The following is a 24,922-nucleotide window of genomic DNA, read 5'->3' as shown; positions in this document are numbered from 1 at the left end:
GGAAACTGGCAGTTATATATACTTTAAAAAAACTTTATTGTCATTTATTTTAGTGTCTGAAATTGACATTTGGAATTTCTTTGTTGGGCCATAGTCTTTTAGAGAGTCAAAGATCTTCCAGTAAATTGATGATCCTTGAGATATCATTTCTTATTTATTATGAGCAGTCTCTGGGACATAGTAGGTGTTCAAGAAAATGGTACTGAATAAATACTAAGGTACAGACATTGAAAAGAACATTGGGAAGGATAATACTTGGGCTCAACTAATACTTGCCAAATGACCATGAGTAATCAACCTCGACCAATGCGTGTGGACACTGTATGCAGATCTCCTAAGCTCTTGGCATCTCTTTTATTCTGATTTCAGATGCACTTAATTATGTTGCTAGGGGTAAGAAGTGTGGGTTTCAATGAGATTAGGGAGGGAAGAGAGAGAGAGACATAGAGGACTGTTTTAAAGGAACTCTTCCTCTTCAAATTAATATCATTTAATTATGATTGCAGGGGCCAGTGCTGTGGCATAGCGGGTAAAGCCACTGCCTGCAGTGCCTGCATCCCATATGGGTGCTGGTTTGAGTCCTGGCTGCTCCACTTCTGATCCAGCTCTCTGCTAAGGCCTGGGAAAGCAGTAAAAGATGACCTAAGTCCTTGGGCCCCTGCACCCACGTGGGAGACCAGGAAGAAGCTCCTGGCTCCTGACTTCAGATCGGCACAGCTCCAGCCGTTGCTGCCATCTGGAGAGTGAACCATCAGATGAAAGGCCTCTCTTTCCCTCTCCTTCTCTGTGTAACTCTGACTTTCAAGTAAATAAATAAATCCTTTTTAAAATTATGATTAGAGTGTTTATGATGTACTAAGTTATCTATGATTTAAAAGTATGCTTACATTTTGATAAATGAATACATATGATTGGTAGAACTTTTGTTGTTCTATGATTCAGTGGTATGAACTTCTAGGATGAAATGTAATTCCCATTTATAGATTTTTTTAGGAAAAATTTCAATGTTTTGTAGAAATCTTCTTTATCATACAATGCTTATGAATTATATTAAAAAGCAAAAAGTTTGTAGCCACAATGGAAACTTTGTGATTATCATCACCATCATCACTTTTACATTACATTTAATCATTACATTTATGTTAAACTGGGGGTGTAATGTAGTTCACTATTTTTTTTAAAGATTTATTTCTTTATTTGAAAGAGTTACACAGAGAGAGGAGGGGTAGAGAATGAGAGGAGAGAGAGAGAGAGAGAAAGAGGGAAAGAGAGAGGTCCTACATCCACTGGTTCATTCCCCAACTGGCCAAAATGGCCGGAGCTGTACTGATCCGAAGCCAGGAGCCAGGAGCCTCTTCCAGGTCTCCCACGTGGGTTCAGGGGCCCAAGGACTTGGGCCATCTTCCAATGCTTTCCCAGGCCATAGCAGAGAGCCAGATCGAAAATGGAGCAGCCAAGCCCATATGGAATGCCGGCGCCTCAGGCCAGGGCATCAACCTGCTGTGCCGCAGGCCCCAGTTTATTATTTTCCATCTGTTAACCAAGCGTTATTTATTGCATAACTCTGAGAGGTTCAGAAGTTAGAGGCCCTAGCTAGTAAATGTCAGTCAGGCCTTTGGAGAGATCAACTATTTAGCATTAATCTAGATGCCCTATTCCTACCAACTGTCTTTCTCAAGTACAAAATATTCCAAAATCCTTACCTAAGCCACAATCCAGCTTTTCTCCTTTGTAGTCTTCCTTTCTTCTTTAATTGCCCTTTTTTCTTTCCTGTTGTCGCATCTCAATGTTCACAGCTAAAAGGATAGCCAGAGACTGGTTGGGGTGTGATACGGATGGAGCAAGAAAAGGGGGATAAGACAATGCAGATTTAATATTTTAGATTACTTATACACTCACATACACATAATTCTTCTATAACATAAATGCAGATTTACAAGTGAATGTATAAGTAAAAATAAAGACATTATATGAATACTGCCGAGGAGAGGTGCAATTTCTCAATCTAAAAAAAAAAAAAAAGAAACCCCAAAACTAAGGCAAAACACAAAACAAATTGTCCAAGTGCCCAACTATCTCTTAATTGAAAAACAAAAACAAGAGGAAAGAAAACAAACAACAACAAAAAACCCTTCTCTTTCCTCTGATTTGTGTGCATGTCTGGCTTTCCTGGAAATGAAGACCTGGAGAATGCGTAACAGAATGTATAACTGGAGACAGAGGTCGAATGCAGAATAAACTCCATTTTTAAAAATGTTCCTCCTTCCTAAGGGGCATTCCCTTTGCTATTTACATAAGAATTCTCCTCGTGCCTTTTACAGTTACTTGGGTACAACAAATGTGGATTCCTTACCATTTCTAGGTGGAAGTGTGTAGATCAATAGACGTTATAACGATAAAGGTTCCTAAAGACAGAGAGTGATTTCTCAGTGTGCTTTTTATTAAACGATGGGGCAAACTTTGCATATGGTTACAAGTTGATATTTTCAAAAAAATAGTTATCATACATGTTTCTTAATGGTTTAAAAAGTTAAACAATATAGATGATTCTTAAGAAGATATGACAGAAAAGCAGACAAAAATTCCATTTTAGTTTTAGTGTTAATATTTTGATGTATCCATCCGCCCCATGGATTTTGTTGTTGTTGTTGACAACTTCCGCCTAACCCCCTCCCTGCTCTCCCTTCAAAAGTAACTGACTTAGAAAGATCAGTTAATAGGTTGGGTTTCGGAAATGCCCTAAAGGAGAGAAGAGGCACAAAGGGCAAAGCCAACCCCATTAACCGCCCTCCCTCGCCCAGTCCTGTCATGGAAGTGGCGGAGGAACTCCCTTGACTGGGGCGAGCGCTCCCTCATTGTGAAGACAGTTCTATGACCAACCAGTAAGGATGTTTGTGTTTGGGAGTGCCCAGGTCTTCAGAACTGCTGCGGACAGCTTCCTTCGTTGACCTGCGATGCAATGGCTACTAAAGCCTGCAGGTCAGAAGCAAGTGGTGGGGGAGATGCCATTTGCTAAATCTGAACACGTTAAGTCTCAGGATTGAGACCGTGTCCAGTCAGCAAGGGCTTGCCACGAGCACGCAGCTCCTCTTCAGGGGTCTACTCTGAAGGGCACAGAGTGGACGTTTGCCTGCCATTCCATTTGCAGTAGGATCCCTGCAGCCGCTGGCTAGCAACAAGGGGGAGTGGTGAGTCAAGAGAGGCGGAAGCCAGGGAAGCGCGCTAATTGGAGAGGTCAGCAGCGTGTCCACCTCAATGGCCTAGGCTCGCCAGGCTGAGACGCGGACCCTTTCGGCTTCCGTTCGCTTCCGGTTTCCTCAGGTGCAACGCGGATCCCTCCGCCGGAGCGTGCGCTCCCGGTAGCGTTGTAATCAGCTTTTCGGTGATACCCGGATGGAAGTGTAATGGCCGCCATCAGGGACTCGCAAGCCATGGGGACCACTACAGGTATTCCCTGTGAGCGGGACCGCCCAGACAGGTTAGGATGCCGCGACTTCTAGAGAGCCAGCCAGAGGGCACAGAGCGAGTTTGTGGGAGCATCAGGATCCCCCCCAAACTGGATCAGGGTTCCGCCTCTTGGGATAGGAAGCGCTTGTAAAATAGTCCCGGCCATTCAGCGCTTCCGCCTAACTTGCCGCAAAGTTTTTCTAGAGAAGTCGGTCTCTTCACCCGGCGCTTTTGCAGGCTGCGGGAGAGGACTCTTCGCTTCTTAGCTTGGGCTTGCTTTCCGTCCGGGCTTTTTGAACTCTCAACTCTCCTACATCCTAGCAGCTGGGCGGGAGCGCGGCGACAGTGTACCTCCGCGCGCCTGAGGGGCGCCGAACCCCGGAGGAAGGGGCGGATCGGGCGCCGTGTTTGGGGCGAGACGGGGCGCGCCGCGCTCGAAGCACCCACTGAGCGGGTTCCGCGGCTGGTGGAGACAACATGGGCACCCCTCAGGCTGCACCCCTCGAGCTGTAGGTTCGCCGGCCCCGCTCGACGGCATCCCTATTGTGGGCTCAGTCTATGGTCATTGGGGGCCATTTCTTGCAGAGATGCCCAGCGCCCTGGCGCGCGCACCCTGTTCCAGAGTTGGCCAAAGGTGCTGGTTCCTGCAGACCCCAGCCACACCCAGTGGCTGATGGATTTCTTTGTAGCTGGCTTGCTCCCTTGTAGGGTACATTTTGAGTCTTTTTTTTTTTTTTTTTTTTAAAGCATGGTGTCCTCTTTGTAGACCATCTCTTTCTACACGGTTATGGTGGTTGAAAATATATAGGGTGATTTATATAAGGTAAAATGTCTTAACTCTTAAGTAGGCCAGCAAAATCAGATGTAGTTGTAAAGTTCAAAATTCAAAAGTTAAGGCTCAGTTTTCTTTTTAGGTTTAAGTTCGGGGGCATTTAGTGTTTGTGAGCTGTTTTAGTGAAAACATTGAGTATGCTAGCCAATAAAACCCTAGAAAAAGTAAGTCGGTATTTAAGGAATTCATAAGAATGTTGAGAGTTTGTACAGTTGTCACGGTTGCAAAACATGAAGACATCAAACTACCTCAGGGTAGGAATTTCACTAATTTTAGAGTTAGTATTAGGTTTAGTTTACTGATATCGTTGAATTGCTTTTTTTGCAGCAAGGCCTCTGATTTGATTGTGTTCTAGGGTTAGTATCCTAAGTTAGTATCCTGATTGAATAGCTAGAAACCATTTAAATGGATTTAGGGGAATTCCCTAACATTTTCGGGTTTGAATTGCAAATCCGTGCAAGTAGACTCATTATCTTTCAGCAAAACTGCTTTTTTTTTTCCCCTGAAATTTATAAAGACAGACGTATTGTATTATCGTTTTTTAGAATGTTAGCATATCCGGGGAAAGGTAAGCATGATAGACCGTGGTGATTTTTGCTAAAATTATAAATAAGATCCTTCCCAGATCCAGAAAATTGATAACAGAAGTGAGAGGGAGGATAAAATGTAGGTATTTAGCCTGTTTTGCACATCTAAATGTGTCCTTGTTTGTAATTGCCAGTTCAAAACGTTTATATCTAGTTTTATGGAAATAAAAAGGGATATTACAATGAACACCTACTCTGTGCATTCATGATATTTGAACTTTTAAATGCCTGAGATTCTTACCATTTTCACTTCAAATCCTGTCCTTTATCAATAATACACATGATTCCCCCCAATTTTTATGTCTTGAAATATTATGGAGGGATATATTTTAGTGTGAGTTAGTATAAGTCTGTAGTTTGACTTCAAAATACACCTTAAAACACCTTCTTAATATATTGTTTACTTTTCTGGTTGGAGTTTGGAATTGTTCTTATTTAAGCATTGCGTGCTTTAGATCACTTAATACAACTTTTTTTTTTTTTTTTAAATTAAATGATACAAGACTTGAATCTTGCCCAGTTTCCTTCAGGTACACTACTAAAAGATTTTTTGGCAAATCACTAAGCAGAAGAAAAGGGTTATAGTAGAGTCTTGAATTTTTTTTATTATTTTATGCCAGTGTGTAGGCCATGATGAACAGTTTTCATGAGCTGTTAGCTATCGGAAGTGACCATTATGGGGTGGTGGTAGGATAACTGGATTGTAGTCAAATCCATATGCTGGTTCTAGTTTTGTGAGTTTGAACAAGACTAATTTTCATTTGGTCTTGTAATACATGAAGATACTGAATTAGATTGATTCTAAACCTTGAGTTGTGACTTTTGTGAATGATATCAATGATGTGTTATATGACTAAGTGTAGAGAGGGTTTTTTTCCCTAAGTACTTTATATCCCTAAATTGAATATGAACTGTAATTGAAACACACTACAAAAACATTTTACTGACATTTTTGTAGTCAGTTTTAAAATCTTGATCTTCATTTCCAGATATCATCTCTTTTGATCACTGTTCCTGATTGTGACGTTGTCCAAGCATTAAATTGTGTGCCTTTTGGTCCTTGAAGAGGTATGGTAAAGATTGATAATACTACAGTATATAAAGTTGTGAGATAATTTGATGTCAGATTGAATAAAGTAGCTGTATATATACATGAGATTTTGTAAGTTAAAGTTTTGTTGTTGCCAGAATAACTAAAATACTTAGATTTTTATTTTATTGTGAACAAATATAATTTTTGTTTTCCTGATATCTTAACATTTTATTAGTAATCTAAAGATGGTTTTAACTGTTAAAAGTTTCCCAAATACAAAGGTGGCATGAAGGGCTTTTGAGTACTAAACAATGGAGATAAATATGCTGGATAGATGTTTTGAAGCTAAAATAAATGTCCAGAAGAGTAGCCTGTTTTGGTTTCATAAGTACAAAGTAATGCATCTAAAGAAAAGTTATATATGTTATGATTATGATTTTTTAAAGGTATTGGGAACCACTGTAATGACTGATTCCTGGAGACAGTCATCTAACCTGGTGTGGACAGAAAGAAGGAAACAAATCTATGAACATATCCATGATAATTAGCAAGAAAGCTTTGGAAATGCAGTGGAAAATATTGTACCCTAGTATAAAAAGTATGGTTTATCCTTGAAACATAGATGTCTCTTGTTTTTGGTGTTTGGATAGAACCTGCGATCTTTGAATCCCAGAATTCTTTGATACCATAATATCATGTAGTTCCCTTCACCAAATGCAATAAATATGCATGTGACTTTAAATTAGGAATGATATTTTATATGTAACTGCTTAATAGCTTAAATAGACTATATATATCACCATGCATTCTTGCTGTAGGAATTCTTCCCTAAGCTACCTGCAAATGGGTTTCTTTTCAGGGTCATTTTTCACAAGGCATGAGTTTTGTTTTTGTTTTTTTTTAAATTTATTTATTTTACTTGAAAGTCACACTTACACACAGAGAGAAGGAGAAGGAGAGAAAAGGGAGAGAGAGAGAGAGAGAGAGAGAGAGAAAGAAAAGAGAGAGAGAGAGAGAGAAGTCTTCCATCCACTGGTTCACTCTCCAGATGGCTGCAATGGCCAGAGCTGCGCTAATCCGAAGCCAGGAGCTGGGAACTGCTTCTGGGTCTCCCACGTGGGTGCAGGGGCCCAAGGACTTAGGCCATCTTCTACTGCTTTCCCAGGCCATAGCAGAGAGCTGGATCAGAAGGGGAGCAGCCAGGACTCAAACCAGCGCCCAAATGGGATGCCGGCATTGCCGGCGGCAGCTTTACCTGCTATGCCACAGCACCGGCCCTGCATTTTTTTGTTTTGTTAGAAAATTAATGTCTAACAGCAACATTGAGTAGAGCACAACAAAGCTTGAGTTGAGTCACTTAGGTTATTTTCTTGAGTATCTGCTTCCCACGTAACATTTCTTTGACCTCTTACCATGGTCACATGGATACTGTGTTGTTTCTGAGTAGAGAAGGTCTTGCTGAGTGCTGAGAGGTGCTGTTTGATCCAGAGTACTTAGAAAGAATAATACATGAAAGGGTGAAAGTGTCAGATCCAGTTAACCAGAGGCTGCTTTGTGATGTCTGATCAAAATGTGTTGAATTATTCCATTTTGAAAAATTGCGAGCAAAGTCTGACTAAAAATTTAGTTGTGATATGATGAAACAGGTGTCAAAATATTAAAATCAGTGTGCATGACTTGAAGCTTAGGAGAATTATTCAGGCTTTATAGGCATCTTATTTCAAGAAGTAGTAATAATTAAAAACAAATGTTGGCCTTATAGAAAGTCACATTTCAAAGTTGATAAAATTGTAATCGCTTCCTAGTTAAAATTGGATTGTTGAAGGTTGTGGGTGGTGGAAGGCATCATATGTGTGTGTGTGTATACACAGATACATAGTTGAAAGAGTTACAGAGATGGAGAGAGGTCTTCCATCCACTGGTTCACTCCCCAGATGGCCACAATGGCCAGAGCTGGGCAAAAGCCGGGGTTGGGCCAGGCTGAAGCCAGGAACCTGGAATTGCATCTGAGTCTCCCATGTGGGTGGCAGGGGTCCAGCTACCTGTGCCATCCCCTGCTGCCTTCCTAGGTGCATTGGCAGGGACCTGGATCAGAAGTGGAGCAGCTGGAACTTGAACTAGTGTTCATATGGGATGCCTACATTGCAGGCAGCAGCTTAACCCGCTGTGCCACAACACCAGCCCCAGAGGCATTCTTTGGTCTCAAAGTGCTTAGAGCTTAGTTAAGAAATCTGGATTAACATATAGGAAACATAATACGAGAAAGATATGTGAATATGCAGTTTTAAGTCTGAGTTCCAACAGGAAGGAGATGAATGATGGTTGGCCCATTTAGGAAGATTTCTTTATGTTTTTTGTTTTTTAATTTATTTATTTGAAAAGCTGAGAGAAAGAGAGCGAGCTTCCATCCACTGGTTCGTTCCCCAGATGGCCTCAATGGCCAGGGCTGGGCTAGGCCAGAGCCAGGAGCTTTGTCCAGGGGCCCAAGTACTGGGACCATCTAATGCTGCTTTCCCAGGTGCATTAACAGGGAGCTGGATGGGAAGTGGGACAGCTGGGACTGGAACCAGTACCTGGATGGGATGCAGGGGTCCCAGGCAGCAGCATTACAATGCCGGCCCCAGAAAGGTTTCTTGAGGAAGGAATTACTTCAAATGGGCTTTGATTTATGAGTGGACTTCTGATAGATACAGGGAATAACTGAAGAAAGAGTGAAGTTGGAAATGATCCTGGGCTGATCCAGCATGCGGTGGAGACTGATTTGACTCTAACAATATGTGTTTCTTGGGATGAGCAGTAGTGGAGAATGAAGTTGGTTACTTTAAATAAATGTGTGTAAAAAACATTGGAAAGCCAAGCAGAAATCTTGATTTTTACTAAAATGAGATTTCTCTGAGTAAAGTGTTTAGATGTGCTCTAGTATAATGCCTTTTTGTGATGCTAAAATATAAATGAAATATAATGAAGTGTTATAAAATTATTCATTATGGGAAAATATATACTGTTTTATTCACATGCCTTGAAGATTAAAAAAAGTCATTAACTTGGAATGCTGTTCTATATTTTATGTATATTATTACTCTATTTTTTTTTACCTTTCCTTTTTGAGAGATCCCTTCTTAACAGCAAAACCATGTCCCCTTCCCAGGAGATACAGCTTGTTTCAAATTAATGTCATAGTAAATATAAAAAAACACTTACAAAAAGATAAGGAACACAATTTGTGCTGCAGAAACTGGGAATGATGGAGGGCTTAATGTTGTATCATTCTCATTAAACACTGTTGTTTCCTGAGTCCTTGCCTAGCTTTTTCCCTTGCAGCCAGGTAACTGACTCTCGCCTCAGAGAGAGTAATAATAGTTGGAGGATTCTCTTAGACCAGAGTTGGCAAACCTTTGCCATAAGTGGTCAGATAGTGAATATTTCAAAATTTTATGAGCTATATGGTTTCTCTTGCGAGCAGGCACGTGTCATTGTCACATGCACAGACATTGAAAATATGCAAATGAACAATTATGGGTATGTTCTAATGAAACAGTTTACAGAAACAGGCAGCAGGTAGACCTAGTAAGGCATTCATTCTACTAGATCTTACAGCCAAGTACACCCACCTGCTAACATTTTCATCCTCCCTTCTAGCTGCTCTGGTAGGTTGTCTTCTGTCCTTTCTAAGTTCAACTCTTGAGCTTGTTCACTAGATTCCATCCCTTCTAATCTGCCTAAGGACATCACGATTGCATTTTGTTCCTCCATCATCACTTTTTACTAGATCATTAGTTATAAATATTCAGTCATGCTGTAATTTAACCCATTTACTAAAAGCAATAAGTAACCCCATTTCAACTCCTCTACCTCTTGGTCATTTGTAGTAAAACTACTTGGAAAGACAGGCATTGTGGTGCAACTGCTTAAGCTGCTGCTTGAGAAACTTGCATCCCATATTGGAGTGATGGTTTTAGTCTTGGATACTTCTCTTCCCACTGAGCTTCTTGCTAATACATTCTGGGAAGCAGCAGATGGCCAAGTGCTTGGATCGTTATGACCATTATGAGAAAAGCAAATGGAATTCCTGGCTCCTGGAGTTAGCCTGGCCTAATCCTAGTGCAGCCATTTTGGGGGAGTGAACCAACAAATGGAGGATCTGTCTCTACTCCCGCTTTCCCTCCCTGTGCTGTGCTTCGGTAGATGAAAATAAATAAATGAACATTAAAAAAAAAAAAACTATTAAAAAATCCTTGGAAGAGTTGTTTGTAATACTTTCTGTTTTTCTTCCTGTTTTCTGTTAAACCCATGGTAGCCTTTCTCCTTTGTAACTCCACTGAAATAATTCTAATCAATTTCTCCAGGGATCTTGACATTAAGTCCAGTGGTCACTTTTCAATCCTCATATTACATTAGAGTTAATCATTATCCTGGAAACATTTCCTTCACTTTGCTTTCAGGGTACCACATTCCTGATTTACTTTCAGTTTTCATTGCTTATTTCAATCTGACTTGCTGGTTCTTTCTTATCTCTTCCCTCTAAATAGTGGTATAGTTTGAGACTCAGGCCTTGGACTTCTCTTTTTGTTTACCTACCTTTTAGTGATTTTATCCTATTCCAAATGCATGGATATACACACAGACACACACACAAACACACACACACAGATGACTCCCAAAATTTTATCTTTGACCTATATCTCCATATATTCTGCATTTGGCTACACATTCCACATTACCACTTCACTGTCAAATAGCTCAAATTTTACAAGTCTAAAAATAAGCATTTTATATAATTCCCTACTTTCACAGTCTTTTATTTCAGTAAGTAACAACTCAGTTCTTCCAGTTGCTGAGCTCAGAACTTTTAGTTATCCTTGACACTTCTCTTCTGTCAGAGAAACCTGAGCTGCAAACAGATTTTGTAGGCTCTGTCTTCCAATATAATCGGCATCTGACTGTGCCTCACTTTGCCCACCAAGCTGCCATAATCTCTTGCCTGGATAGTTGTGCTAGTCACTTGCTTCCATTTTTATTTCCCTCCCAAATACTCTTATTTTTAAGATAGCAACATGATCTCTTTACAAAGTAATTCAGCTATTTTATTTCTCTTCCCAAAATGTTCCAGTACTTACCCATCTCATTCAGAGTAAAACCAGAGTCTGCAGTATCCATCAGGCCCTGTTTCTGTCCCCTTTTGCTTCCTTAATATCATCCTAAAACTTTCCCTCTTACACTTTTCCATTCCAGTCATGCTGGAATTAATTTTTTAAAAATTAATCCCTAAATATATCAGGTATACTGCACACCCAGGGTCCTTAGTCCTTGGCCCTTACTGTTTTGTTTTGCTTCTTTTGTTTAGTTTTTTAAAATGTTGGCTCCCTCAACTCCTTAAAATCTTAGTTCCATTAAGATTCTTTGAAGTGAGGTCTCATATTTTAAATTGTAATATTATGGTTCTGCTTTTCCTTCACTGTTTTATTTTTCTTTGCTGCATTGTCACTTTTGAATATACTGTATAGTTTATTTGTTATCTAAATAATCAGTGGAATTTTTTTTCTCCTTTGCTCACTGCTGTGCTCTCAAAACTTAAAGACTGGGCCGGCGCCGTGGCTTAACAGGCTAATCCTGTGCCTTGCGGCGCCGGCACACCGGGTTCTAGTCCCGGTCGGGGCGCCGGATTCTATCACAGTTGTCCCTCTTCCAGGCCAGCTCTCTGCTATGGCCCGGGAAGGCAGTGGAGGATGGCCCAAGTCCTTGGGTCCTGCACCCGCATGGGAGACCAGGAGAAGCACCTGGCTCCTGGCTTCGGATCAGCGAGATGCGCCGGCCGCAGCGGCCATTGGAGGGTGAACCAACGGCAAAAAGGAAGACCTTTCTCTCTGTCTCTCTCTCACTATCCACTCTGCCTGTCAAAAAAAAAAAAAAAAAAGAAAAGAAAAAAAAAACCTTAAAGACTGGCACAGATTTGGTTCTGGCTCTAAGCCCAACACTATCCCAGATGCTGGCAAAGAACATGATAAATGTTATCTTTATGCTTAATGCATCTTACATTCTAGTGGCAGAGATAGACAGTAATTGACAAATTAACAACATAAAGTTTTTGTAAAAAAGAAATACAAGAGGATAAAGTAGAAAAGAATTGTTTTTGAGGAGAGGATGATTGATAGATTGGGTAAGTCCTTTCTGAGGTGATGTTTGAACTGAGACCTGAAAGATGAAAGCATCTAGCTGTTTGAAGAATGCAAGAAAGGACATTTCAAGCAGGGGGTAACAGGTACAAAGAACTAAGACAAAAAAGCCAAGAAAGGATTATTTGGGAAGCAGAGGGACCATGGCAGTTTACTGGAGTATATCTCAGATGGAGAGAGTGATATGAGGTGAAGCTGAAGAGAGAGACCCAGGACAACAAATCACTGTCCCCTGCCAATTCTTCATAAAGATACTAAATTTTATATCAAGTGCCTTGGTGCTGTAGACTGTTTATGCCTCCCCATCCCATCCCCACATTCCTATGTTAACCTAATCTCCAGTGTGATGCTATTAGAAGGTGAGGCCTTTGGAAAATGATTAGATCACGAGGGCAGGTCTCATGAATGGGATTAGAGCCTTGATTGGAGAGACCGCAGAGAGCTCCCTCGCCCCTTTTGCCATATGAAGACACAATGAGAAGATGGTCATCTAGGAATCAGAAGTGAGCCCTTTATGATACATTGAGTCTGCTGGTGCCTTCGTCTTGGACTTCACAACTTCCAGATCTGTGAGAGAAAATGGTCTCTTGTTTATAAGCCACCCAGTCTGTGTTAGTTTGTTATAGCAGCCCAGATGAAATAAGACACTTGAGAAGCCACTGAAGAGTTTTAAGCAGGGAAGCGTTGTGGTCTATTTGATATTAAGAAGATTCATGTTTGCTTCTGTGTAGAGAATGGATTCAAAGGAGGGTGTGGTGGGCAAGAGGAAGTGTGAATACTAGTTTGGGAAGACATTATTTAATTCTAGTTAGAGATGATGATGGCCTAGACTACGATTAGAGTGGCTGTGAAGAGAAGGAGGATCCAAGATGGGGATGAAGACAAAGTGAACTCAAGAACGAATCTTTCATGTGGGCTTGAGTAGCTGGATGCACTCTGGGGTATACGCTGAGCTGGAGGTCTAGAGTGTAGGATTTCTGATGAAGGAGGTAGATATTGCATAGACACAGAGGAAAATTAAAGTTTATGTTACTTTGGGAAGCTGAGGAGGAATGGATTACTGTTGATTTATTTGTTCTCCCAATCAAATAGCATTACCCATTTTGATTCTCTTCTCTCCTTTCATGTATTTCAAAGTGTTAAGTTTGCTGATTGGCAATCACTACCACAGCATACTGACAAACAGAAGATTCAAGGAGTGAGAAATGAAAATAATCTTTCTTTTTTGTATACTGAATTCAGTGGTATTTATTTCACTTCAGACAGATTACTTCTGGTATTTCTCCTAATTTTTATATATCAAAAATGTGATTTCTGACTGTGGGTTTTTTAAAAACAACTCCAGGTTATTGCAGCAAAAAAGCTGATTTGCTCTGTGAAGTTTGCTGTAAAGTGATTTAATCTGAAATGACAGTAAGATAATTTGAGTTGAAAATAAGAGAATGAATAAATTAAAATTGTGTTAGGTACTTGTGTTTCCAATCTTAGTTTGTATGAGGGATGAGAAATACTAAATAGGTCTTGTTTTTAAGAAGCCAGATTATCTGGGGAAGTAAAACTTAAAAAAAAAACCAGAAATGATATAATGATACAAAATAGTGTATAGCAATGTGGTGAACAGTGATTACCCGTCAGAGAAGGGATACATTAGTATGTATACCCTCCCTTTAGGAAGTAGAATTGGAAAGCAAGTTTGATCAGTATTATATTTAAAGACAGGGAAGAGGGTGACATGTCTACTGAAAGGAAACAGTATGAACAAAGGTACATAAAGGTGTATATGTGAGCACCAGTCCTAATAGTGGGCACAGTGAAGAGTCATAGTTTCAGAGAGTAATAAGATTTACCTGAGCCAGGAGCTGCTTCTTCATATTTGTATACCAGTGTTACCAGCCTTCCTGCATGTGGCTCACTTGTACGTGAGCATTTGGAACATTTCTAGAATTGTACTTCATTACGTTTGCATAGTTAGCCTACGTTTGTGTTTTCTGTGTTTAAGTTGCTCATTAGTCCACTGTGTGAAGGGAACTGGTTTTGGTTATGTATGTCAACTCTACAAAACATTTCTTTCGTTTCTTTGAAATATGATAGTCATTAGTTCTTCAGGTGAACTTTTTTTTTTTTTTTTTTGACAGGCAGAGTGGACAGTGAGAGAGAGACAGAGAGAAAGGTCTTCCTTTTTCCGTTGGTTCACCCTCCAATGGCTGCCGCGGTAGGCGTGCTGCGGCCGTCGCACCGCGCCGATCCGATGGCAGGAGCCAGGTGCTTCTCCTGGTCTCCCATGGGGTGCAGGGCCCAAGCACTTGGGCCATCCTCCACTGCACCCCCTGGCCACAGCAGAGAGCTGGCCTGGAAGAGGGGCAACCGGGACAGGATTGGTGCCCTGACAGGGACTAGAACCTGGTGTGCTGGCGCCGCAAGGCAGAGGATTAGCCTAGTGAGCCGCGGCGCCGGCCTTCAGGTGAACTTTTTAAAAACTTAAAGTGGTTACACCGAAAAGTCCAAAATATGTGATGATCCAAATCTTGACAAGATAATAGTTATTTTGAGGACACTAAAATAGGTACTGCTTTGAAAATACTAATCTTAGGTTTTCTGTTTGTTTGCTTATTTGTTTTGTTCCTTTTAGGCAGAACCTTAGGTTTTTCAGTTAGTTTTTCCTCCTATATTCTGTCTTGGTTTTATCTCCTGTTGTTAATTTACATGACTGTTAGCACTTAATTATTTCTGCGGAAGAGAGGATTAAGTGGCTCAAGGAATGCAGTAGTTATAAAATATTATGACTGTATTGGTTTTTTTTTTTTTTTTTAAGATTTTTTATTGGAAAGGCAGAGTTAGAGGGAGAGACAGAGAGATTTTCCATCCACTGGTTCACTCCACAAATGGCCACAATGGCTAGTGCTTGGCTAGGCCTAAACTAGGAGCCAGGAGCTTCTTCTGAGTCTCCCATGTGGGTGCAGGGTCTCAAATTTGGGCCATCTTCCTCTGCTTTCCCAGACGCATTAAATCAGAAGTGGAGCAGCCGGTACTCGAACTGGTACCTGTGTATGGGATGCTGGCGCTGCAGACATACTGCCACAAACACTGGCCCATGTTTTAGTTTTCCTGTCTGTATAATGTTACAACTTAAGCTACAGAGCTGCATATTGAGTTGCAAATAGGGCTAAGCTAAAAATCACTTTAGTTCTTTGTTTAGTATTTAAGCAACTGGAATGCAGTCAGTAGCCCATAGATTTCTCCTTTTTTAGACTCCATAGGATGTCTTTGCCTTTTGATCTGTTGTAGAAAGTATGCTAACTCTCCAGGAATGGTACATTTTATTTCACTATATCTTCTTTATCCTGGCGTTTTACTTTGGGAGTTCCTCTGTGCCCAGTGTGTGATTCCCAACCTATATTAATATTGCCACTTAACCTATTTTCCACACTTTTTATTGGGATGTCACTACAGTCTTTTAATTTTCTTAACTTGTTTTTGCTGTTTTCTCCAATTTATCTTGCTGCCTTGTGCCATTCTAATACTATTTCCAAAGTACTGCTTTTATAACTTCCCCTCTTCTCATAAACTAACAATGGTTCTTGGTTCCCTTTCGTATTAACTTCAGCTCCATTCTCACCTACCTTCCCCATTATGCATTCCCTCTTTGATCCAGACTATACAGCACATTAAGAGAAAAATGCTTTTCTTCCACTGTTTCTTTATTCTGTTTTTCTGGTCTAGGTTGTCTTTGCTTTTCTCTCTCTCTGTCTCTCTCTCTCTCTCTTATTTTTAAAAGATTTATTTATGGGGCCGGCACTGTGGTGCAGTGGTTTAACGCCTTGGCCTGAAACACCGGCATCCCTTATGGGCACTGGTTCTAGTCCCGGCTACTCCTATTCCAATCCAGCTCTCTGCTATGGCCTGGGAAAGCAGTGGAAGATGGCCCAGGTCCTTGGGGCCCTGCACCCACATGGGAGACCTGGAGGAAGCTCCTGGCTCCTGGCTTCAGATCGACGCAGCTCCGGCCGTTGCAGCCATCTGGGGAATGAACCTGCAGATGGAAGACCTCTCACTCTGTCTCTACCTCTCTCTGTAACTCTGTCTTTCAAAGAAATAAAATCTTAAAAAAAGATAAAAGATTTATTTATTTATTGGAAAGCAGCATTACAGAGAGGCAGAGAGAGAGAGAGAAAGAGAGAGAGAGAGGTCTTTCAACTGCTGATTCACTCCCCAGATGGCTGCCACAGCTGCAGCTGTGCTGATCTGAAGCCAGGAGCCTGGAGCTTCACCGGGGTCCTACATGCGGGAGCAGGGGCTGGAGCACTTGGGACATCTGCTGCTGCTTTCCCAGGCCATAGCATAGAACTGGATTGGAAGTGGAGCAGCCAGAACTCCAGCTGGTACTCATATGGGATTCTGGTGCTGCGGATTGGCGGCTTAACCCGCTATGCCACAGTGCTGGCCCTAGCTCTTCTCTTACATGTTGAAGTCCTTTTATTCTTCAAAGGATTATCACAAAACCTACCTTTCTGGAAAGTGATAGTCAATAATGATCTGTGAGCTTTCTGTCTTAAGTAAGAGCCTTTGGTTACAAATAATTGAAACCAATGTGAGCTAGCTTAAGATGAAAGTGGGAATTATTTTAAAAACATAGTATTTCCGGGTCTGGCGCTGTGGCATAGTGGGTAAAGTGGCCACCTGCAGTGCTGCCATCCCTTATGGGCACTGGTTTGTGTCCTGGCTGTTCTACTTCCAATCCAGCTCTGCTATGGCCTGGGAAAGCAGTAGAGGATGGCCCAAGTCCTTGGGCCCCTGTGCCTGCATGGGAGACCCAGAGGAAGTTCCTGGCTTCGGATCAGCACAGCTCTGGCCATTATGGACAGAGACATAGACTTTCTTCTGTTGGTTTGCTCCCCATGTTCCCACAACAGCTAGGGCTGGGCCAGGCCGCAACCACATGAGTGGCTGGGGTGCAAATACTTGAACCTTTAGTTGCTACCTTCCAGGGTGTGCATTTGCAGGAAGTTGGATCAGAAGCAGAGCCAAGTCTTGAATCTAGGCATTGTAATACAGTATACAGACATCCTTAGAGACATCTTAACTGCTGCACTAAATGTTTACCCCTTTTCCTTTTTTTTCCTTTTTTTTTTGAATTTTTATACAAGTCTTTATTTACAACTTGTTTAACAACTGTACACTTTTTGCAGCCTTGAAAACATTTTTGTACTTGAATGGGAAAATATAGTTTGACCAAATCTTAACTTTATTCTTCATATACATATACATATATTATATGCATACATATAAACACATACACATAATACCATTACAGGTTGGCAGTCATAAAAATAAGATGAGTAAGTGATATCAAAACAAAACATAAAATTTCAAAAAAACTGAAATCCATCTTCTAATGGTGTGTTTTTTTTTCTTTTTAAAGATTTATTTATTTCAAAGGCAAAGTTACAGAGAGGTGGGCGGTGGGGGGGGGGGGGTGTTCCCTCTGCTGATTCACTCCCTAAATGGCCGAAATGGCCGGTGCTGTGCTGATCTGAAGCTAGGAGCCAGGAGCTTTTTCCTGGTCTCCCGTGTGGGTGCAGGGGCCCAAGGACTTGGGTAATCTTCTACTGCTTTCCCAGGCCATAACAGAGAGCTGGATCAGAAGTGGAGCAGCTGGAACTCAAACTGATGGCCATATGGGATGCCGGCACAGCAGGTGGCAGCTTTACCAGCTATGCCACAGTGCTGCCCCCCTTTTAAATGTTTTATGTATTTATTTATTTGAGAGGTAGAGTTACAGAAAGAGGGAGAGACAGAAAGAAAGGTCTTCACTCCCCAAATGGGTGCAATGGCCGGAGCTGAGCCAGTTCAAAGCCAGGAGCTAGGAGCTTTTTCTGGGTCTCCCACATAGATGTAGGGGCCCAAGCACTTGGGCCATCTTCTGCTGCTTTCCTAAGCCTTAGCAGAGAAGTGGATTAGAAGAGGAGCAGCTCGGATATGAACCGGTGCCAATAGGGGATGCTGGCGCCACAGGCAGAGGCTTAGCTTGCTATTCCACAGTGCTGGCCCCTACCACTTTTCCTTTTAATAATGTGCCAAGATCAGGAAGTATATTTATTAGTTGAATAATATTACTTTTCTGTGTAAAATATGTGTGGTGTTTAATACAGACAACACCACTGCATATATAACTTCTGTTCTGGTGATACTGAGTTTTATTTTTATTTTTTAAAGATTTATTTGTTTGAAAGAGTTACACAGAAAAAAGGAGAGGCAGAGAGAGAGGTCTTCCATCCACTGGTTCACTCCCAAGTTGACCGCAATGGCCGGAGCTGCACCGATCCAAAGCCAGGAGCCAGGTGCTGCTTCCTGGTCTCCATGTGGGTGCAGGGTCCCAAGGACTTGGGCCATCTTCTATTGCTTTCCCAGGCCACACCAGAGATCCGGATTGGAAGTGGAGCAGCCAGGACCCGAACTGGCACCCCTGTGAGATGCTGGTGCTGCAGGCGGTGGCTTTACCTGCTATACCACAGCACCGGCACCTGACTCTTATTTTTAAATTAACTTATTCCTCACAAATTAATTATCAAATAAACAAATATAAATAATGAACTTCTCTGACTGCTTGAATTGATACGGCTTTAATGACATCCATAGCAGAATGTTGCATTCTCTTGAGTATTGTATTTGCTGTGAACTTTGAGACTGGTGTCAGTCTTCTCCATAGTTAGATTTGTGTGTGTTAATATGAGAGATGCAATGTTGAATGTTATTTATTTTGTTTTGATCTCTTCTCCATTAGTGTCAGCATTCATCAGTTTTGTGTTGGCATCAAGTATATTATTTTGAGTTTATTCAGGAAAAATCAGTTGGTTTACCATAGGTGTCATTTGCTTTGAGAATTTCAGAATTTTCATGGCTTTATGCCATTTTTTGGTAGTTTTATTATGAAAGTATAGTCAAGAGGCAAAGAGACCGCCATTTTCATAACATCCAAGTGTAAGCTGTTTTCTTGTTCTATGATAAGGAAGTATACCAAAGCGGAGGCCAAAGTTGTCTAAAGACGTTTTAAGAAATCCTGAACTTGAGGCTGGGACTATGGCATAGCGGGAGGTTTAATACAGACAACACCACTGCATATATAACTTATAACTTCTTTTTTTTTTGGCAGGCAGAGTTAGTGAGAGAGAGAGAGAGAGAGAGAGAGAAAGGTCTTCCTTTTTCCGTTGGTTCACCCCCAAATGGCTGCTATGGCCGGCGTGCTGTGCTGATCTGAAGCTAGGAGCCAGGAGCTTCCTCCTGGTCTCCCATGCGGATGCAGGGCCCAAGCACTTGGGCCATCCTCCACTGCCTTCCCGGGCCACAGCAGAGAGCTGGACTGGAAGAGGGGCAACCGGGAACAGAATCCAGTGCCCCAACCGGGACTAGAACCCAGGGTGCCGCCGCCACAGGTGGAGGATTAGCCAAGTGAGCCGTGGTGCTGGCCTGCATATATAACTTCTGTTATGTTATGGGCACCAGTTGAGTCCCATCCACTCCACTTCTGTTCCAGCTCCCTGCTGATGCAGAGGGGAAGCAGCCCTGTACCCACATGGAAGACCTAGAGGGAGTTCCTGGCTCCTGGCTTCAGATCGGCCTAGCTCTGGCCGTTGTGGCCATTTTGGGAGCGAACCAGCAGATGGGAGATGTCTTTCTCTCTCTCTCTGTCTCTCCCCCAACCTCTGTAATTTTGCCTTCCAAATAAATAAATTTTTTTAAAAAAAGTAAAAAAAGAAATCCTGAACTAAAGATGACCAGTAGTCACTACAAATGTTTTTATGTGTTTTCGTCTTTACTTTTAATGTGTTTGAGTCTGTCTATCCATTTGTTGATCCATTCATTCTCTGTCCATCTATTGCTGTTTAAATAAGTTAAATCTTTATTGTCCTTTATAAGTAACATGTGCTACCAGTTGTACCACTGGAGCACCCTCCTTATTGTCTTTTATTTTCACTTAATGGGTCCTGCACATCTTCTTGTTAGTAAATATAGGTTTTATAGTGTTGTTTTCAAAATTGAATAATAGTCCATTGAATAAAAATGTTGTAATTTATTTAGTCATGATTTACTGGTAGAAATTAATTTTAATTTTGTGACTTTTATAAACAATAATGTAATAAGGATCTCTTATTATTACCATTAGGATACATTTCTAGAAGTGAATCAGGCTTTTTACATATATTGCAAAGTATTCTTCTGTGGAGGCTTGTGCCAGTTTATTTTTCCATCATTATTATTTCATAGACCTTCTTGTTACTTGCTGACCAACATTGGATATTGGAACTAAGTAACACCTTTTGCCATCTGATCGACATCTTCTTATTTTAAGTTCTAGTGAGATGAGGAATATTTTTACTTATTTTCACCCTCCAACTCTTTTCTTTGTGTCCTTTTGCCCATTTTATAATGTCTTTATTTTTATTATGAAATGTATTTATGTACAGAATTGGTAAAATATATATGTAGTTTAAAGGTAGTAGGATAAAACAAATACCTACATGCCATCTATTTAAGAAACCAATATGTTCTCTTTGGTCATATCCTCTTCTCTCCTCCAAACCTATATGAAATTACGATTGTAACTTGATATTTTTATGACTCTGTAAATACTAAATTCTTTACTTTTAAAAATTTGGTAGTAAGCTGAAATCTATCAGTGCAATGAAAGGCTAACAATGCCACTGTTAGATGAAAGCTGCCAGGAAAAGTTAAGGTGAACAAAGTGCCTGGACAATTTGGCTTTAGCTTCTCTGATAGTTTACCAGAGCCCCCTTAGGGAAATCATTGTTTAAAGTCATGAGTGAATTTTAGAAACGTTTCAGCAGAGAATCTGGCAGGCTTCGATTAAATGTCTGGTGTAGTGAGTAGGCTGTTTGCAGCAGTTGGCTTCTAAACTCACCACAGCCTCAGCTAATCGGGTAGGAGTGCCTGGAGGGGAAGATATAAACATCAGTTTATATCAACACAAGTCAAGTACAGATAAGAGTCTGGATTAGGCTTATTGGGAATTCCATTCAAAGGTTGAAAAGATGGTATAATGCCAATGAGATTTTGGTGATAGAAGTTCTCAATGTGTCTTGTCTTTTAATGTCCAAGATGTCTTTTCTTTGGGCTGATTCAAGCATTGTGATCTGGTTCCCAGCTGTCTGTCATCTTTGGATTTGCTTTATTATTATTTTGGAGATATCATTTACTTCTGTTTCCTCCATTTGATCTCTTATTGCTGGCATTTCATTTCTTTATCTTTCTTGGTTTATTCTCTTATTTTGGTAGTATATGTCTTCTAGTAACTTAGTGAGGAAGGGTATCTGACAGGAGTGTTAGAGATTTTGTATGTCCTTATGTACCTTTCACTTGATTAACTGCTTGGCATAGTATAGAACACAATTGAATGTGTTACCTAAGCATTTGAAGATATTGTCCCTTTGTCTTTGGCCTTTCTTTGTTGTTGCTGAGAATTCAAAAGATTTTTATTTTTAATACTTTGTTACGTGAGCTTTGTTCCTCTGGAAACTTGAGGGGTATTCTCTTTGCCTCCACTGTTCTGAATCTTTTGTAGTGATGTGTCTTAGTTCATTATGTTGTGCACTTAAACGACATTTTCATGCTGAATCCAGTGAATTCCTACAAGTCAGTATTTTAAAAAAATTATTGATGATTTTTTCTTTGGTCCTTTGTAGTCCTTTATTATTTATCTTCACAATAACACTTAGATTTAAGTAAGAAAACATTATACTCTCTTTTTTTTAAAGACTTATTTATTTTATTTGAAAGGCAGAGTTATAGAGAGAGGTCTTCCATCCGCTGGTTCACTCCCCAGATGGCCACAATGGCCGGAGCTGCGCTGATCTGAAGCCAGGAGCTTCTTCTGGGTCTCCCATGTGGGAGCAGAGGTTCAAGGGCTTGGGCCATCTCCTGCTTTCCCAGGCCATAGCAGAGAGCTGGATCGGAAGTGGAGCAGCTGGGACTTGAACCCGTGCCCTTAGGGATACCAGCACTGCAGTCTGTGACTTTACCCACTATGCCACATCACCAGCCCCTATTCATTTTAGAGTAGAAATTTCATCTCATAGGCTATACAACCTACCCAAGATTCCACAGGTAAAATTAAACTCAAACAACCAAGTACCTAGTATACGTGTTTGTGCTCTCAAGTTTGTAAATGGGTCAAGCAATTACTCAGATTTCTTTCAGTGGTCATACTTTATGCTTCCTTCTGCCATTTTTTATTATTCTCTCAGCTGGCATTAGGATGAGGTTATATTTGCTCAACAAATTCTTTAGCATGGCTCCTTGTTTATTTTTTAAATTTTTGTAATTCTGTATCAAAGATGAGTTATTTTTTCAGATAATTCTTACTGTTATCTTTCTGAAAGCTTTTGACTTATTTGTCAATGCAAAAATTGCTAACATTTTATAAACATCATTAATTATTTTTTATAATTGCAGAGTTATTCCACACCTAAATCAATTCAAAACAAAACAGAAAACCAGACAGCAGATGTTTAGCCTAATGGTTAAGACACCTACATCTCATATGGGAATACCTGTGTTCTATTCCTGGCTTCTGCTCCTGAAACCAGCTTTCTGCCAGTGAAGAGCCTGGGAGGCAGTGGTGGTGGCTCAGATAATTGAGTTCCTTCCACCAACATGGCGACCTGCATTTGGTTCTCAACTCCTGGCTGCAGCCAAATTCATGTGGACATTTGAGAACTGAGCCAGAGGATGGGAGCTCTCCCTTTATATGTCTGTGACAAGTAAAAACATTTTAAAACCCTTGCTAATTTTTGCTGAAGTAGTTTTCTGATTTTCTGTCCATCTCCTGTCTGCCTTTGTTGGCAAATGCTGTTATTCTTTCTCACTGTCAAATCTTCCTTTCCCTAAGAAGAAAATGTGTAGGAAAGCTTACTTTCAGTGTTCCATTGTAAGAAACAATAAGCCACCTAAATTGGAAAGTGAAACTCCAAATGTAAAATGAGAGATTCAAGACATTTCCCAAGAGGCCATATGAGTGGTTTCAAAGCTAGTAAGATGTGCCTAAAATAACACTTTAACTCTTTGACTTGTAGTCATTTTACAGATGTGCCAATTAGACATTCTGACACACACATATGAACTATGCTCAAACCAAATTAAAATCCAAAAGAAAACAAAATAAATTCAGTGAGCAATACTGAGAAGTCAAGCAGAGCTCAATAAACAGTATCCTCTCACAAGTAGGGAGCATTAAATATCTGGCAACTTATATAATTTAATGTGCTAGAAATGAACAGGACCAGGGGATAGGAAGTACACACAGGAAAAGTAATTTCATGATCTTCATTTTGATTGTATTGCTTTCTTCAGGAAGAAAGACTTCAAATTCCAAAGTAACAAAATATTTGAGAAGGGGATTTACATGTTTGAACTCTAAATGGCATTCCTATGTGCTATTTTGTTAGCAGTGCATGTCTCTGAAGTTTATAATTATTGAGAATTGTCAATGCTTCTACAATGGAAATTTTGCCTTTGGGAATGTTCTTAATATCTAATACCAAAGTGAAGGCCTTTGGGCAATCTGAATTCCTTTGCTTCTTAATGAGCTTCTTAATCAGCATCTTTTGCCTGCACGTAAGTCATAGGATCTCTGGAATCAACATACACATCTTTTAGTAATGACAGCAGCTTGTCATCTTTTTTAGCAGTTTTTCCTTTAATTTCTGAATGGTGGCTCTAGTGTTCTCCTAGGAGACTCTTGATGGAGGAGTGCTTGGTAGCAGAAGGCTTCATTTTGCTAATTTCCCATTCCACTCAGTTCAAGTTGAAATTCCTGATCATGTGAGCCATCTGAGTGACGTGTCTTGGTTCCTTATGTTGTGCACTTACAGGACATTTTCATGCTGAATCCAGTGAATTCCTACAAGTCAGTACTTTAAAAAAATTATTGATTTTTTTTTGGTCCTTTGTAGTCCTTTATTATTTATTTTCTTAGTAACCCTTAGATTTATGTAAGGAAACATTATACTCATTTTATAGTAGAAATTTCATCTCATAGGCTATACAACCTACTCAAGATTCCCATCTCTTTAGGACATGATCAGTGATTTCTTTATTTTTATCTTTTTTATTTTTATTTCCTGAAGTTTCTTTTCATTTATTTGAAGGGCACATCAACAGAGATAGAGATCTTCAGTCTGCTGGTTCACTTCCCAAATAACCCCAACAGCCAGAGCTGGGGCAGGTGAAGCCAGGAGCTGTCCAGGAACTCTCTCTGGGTTGTAGGGGCCCAAGCACTTGAGCCATCATCTGTTGCCTGTGTATTAGCAGATAGCTGGATTAGAAGCAGAAGTAGCTAAGACTCAGGGAACTGAAATTGGCACTTTGATATGGGTTGTGGGTGTTACAAGTGGCGACTTTAAGAGTTCTGTTCTTGGGGCCAGTGCTGTGGTACAGCAGGTAAAGCTGCCACCTGCAGTGCTGGCATCCCATACAGGTGCTGGTTCGAGTCCTGACTGCTTCACTTCCAATCCAGCTCCGCTCCCTGCTATAGCCTGGGAAAGCAGTGGAAGATGCTTTGATCTTTGATCCCCTGTATCCATGCGGCTCCTGGCTTCAGATCGGCCCAGCTCTGGCCTTTTTGGTCATTTGGGGAGTGAACCAGCAGATGGAAGATCTTTTTCTCTGTCTCTTTCACTCTCTCTCTGCCTTTGCCTCTCTGTAACTCTGCTTTCAAATAAATCTTTTTTTTTTTTTTTTTTTTTTTTTTCCGACAGGCAGAGTTAGAGAGAGAGAGAGGCAGAGAGAAAGGTCTTCCTTCCATTGGTTCACCCCCCAAATGGCCGCTACGGCTGGC

The 24,922-nt window shown here is 40.8% G+C and overlaps 1 protein-coding gene and 1 pseudogene across 7 annotated transcripts in view; one reads left to right on the top strand and one right to left on the bottom strand.

Annotated features, from left to right (window-relative positions):
• The first annotated feature begins 3,261 nt into the window (after nucleotides 1-3,261).
• Nucleotides 3,262-24,922, top strand: part of ZNF518A (zinc finger protein 518A) — a 41,135-nt gene continuing 19,474 nt past the window's right edge. For 4 of the 7 annotated variants that reach the window (XM_062213995.1, XM_062213997.1, XM_062213993.1 and 1 more), the window contains exons 1-2: nucleotides 3,262-3,447; nucleotides 5,856-5,934. The gene's annotated coding sequence lies outside the window, so the exon portion shown is untranslated. Of the gene's footprint in view, nucleotides 3,479-3,664; nucleotides 3,957-4,217; nucleotides 4,271-5,855; nucleotides 5,935-24,922 lie in introns of those variants that run through there. The other 3 variants (XM_062213994.1, XM_062213998.1, XM_062213999.1) reach the window with 3 other exon arrangements.
• LOC133775773 (NADH dehydrogenase [ubiquinone] 1 alpha subcomplex assembly factor 4-like) lies at nucleotides 23,342-23,907 on the bottom strand (annotated as a pseudogene).

This window comes from Lepus europaeus, chromosome 17 (genome assembly GCF_033115175.1).
Source record: "Lepus europaeus isolate LE1 chromosome 17, mLepTim1.pri, whole genome shotgun sequence".
NCBI lineage: Eukaryota > Metazoa > Chordata > Mammalia > Lagomorpha > Leporidae > Lepus > Lepus europaeus.
The sequence above is the reverse complement of the archived record's forward strand: the minus strand, read 5'-3'. Positions and strand labels throughout refer to the sequence as shown.